Genomic DNA, 1498 nt, shown 5'->3' on the forward strand with positions numbered 1-1498 from the left:
CCTTAAACCTGAGTTGCCCGCCAAGGGGAACAGAGGTCAGACATGCCTGGTTGTGCTCTGACTCCTCAGAAGTTACTCTTTGTAACAGTCAGATAGGAAATTATTCCAGGCCTAAGGCCATGTAAGACAAAGGTTAACCCACACCTGCAGGTCAGCAATTTACTTAACGGGTCACCTGAATTCAGTATACGTCAGTACATGTCACTTTCTCTGATTCAGAAACGGCCTTCCTTAACCTAAAACACTCCAAGCCTTTAGACCTTCATTTCTTTAACCAATTATGAATCAGAGAATCATTAAGCCCACCTATAACCAGGAAGCCCTCACTTAAAAATGTCCTATTTTTGGGGGCCAAACAAATGTACATATTGATTTATGATTTTACATGTAATTCCTTTCTGCAAAATGAATTCCTTGGCCGGGCACGGTGGCTCAGGCCTGTAATCCCAGAACTGTGGGAGGCCAAGGCGGGAGGATTTCTTGAGCTCAGGAGTTCGCGACCAGCCTGAGCAAGAGCGAGACCCTGTCTCTACTAATAATAGAAAGAAATTAGCCAAACAACGGAAAATAGAAAAAATAAGCCAGGCATGGTGGCACATACCTGCAGTCCCAGCTACCCGGGAGGCTGAGGCAGGAGGATCGCTTGAGCCCAGGAGTTTAAAGTTGCTGTTAGCTACGCTGATGCCACAGCACTCTAGCCTGGGCAACAGAGTGAGACTGTGTCTCAAGAAAAGAAAAAGAAAGAATTCCTTAAAATGAAGAAAAACAAACTGTAACCTAGCCACAGCGAGAACACTTGCTCACTTTCTGGGGCATGGCTCTGTGGGCCTGGGTCACCACACCTACAAAGAAGAAATGGTGCCTATCCTGCAGAAATTATTCCACAACATCGAGAAGGATGGATTTCTCCCCAACACATTTTATGAAGGCGACATAACCCTGATACCAAAACCAGGAAAGGACGCAACAAAAAAGGAAAACTACAGACCAATATTCCTTATGAATATAGATGCAAAAATTCTCAACAAAATTCTAACTAACCGAATCCAGGTACTTATTAAGAAAATAATCCATCATGACCAAGTGGGCTTCCTCCCAGAGATGCAGGGATGGTTCAATATACGCGAATCTATAAACGTAATTCATCACATAAAGAGAAGCAAAAACAAAAACCATATGATTCTCTCAATAGACGCAGAAAAAGAATTTGACCCTTTTATCATAAGAACGGTTAACAAAATAGGCATAGACGGGGCTTACCTAAAAATGATACAAGCCATGTATCACAAACCCACAGCCAACATCATACTGAATGGGGAAAAATTGAAAGCATTCCCACTTAGAACTGGAACCAGACAAGGTTGCCAACTATCTCCGCTTCTATTCAACATAGTCCTGGAAGTTCTGGCCACAACAATCAGGCAAGAGAGTGGAATTAAAGGCATACAAATGGGAATAGAAGAGATCAAACCCTCACTATTGGCTGATCATATGATAT

The sequence above is a fragment of the Propithecus coquereli genome, unplaced genomic scaffold, assembly GCF_000956105.1.
Source record: "Propithecus coquereli isolate 6110/MARCELLA unplaced genomic scaffold, Pcoq_1.0 Scaffold942, whole genome shotgun sequence".
In the NCBI taxonomy this organism is placed as follows: domain Eukaryota; kingdom Metazoa; phylum Chordata; class Mammalia; order Primates; family Indriidae; genus Propithecus; species Propithecus coquereli.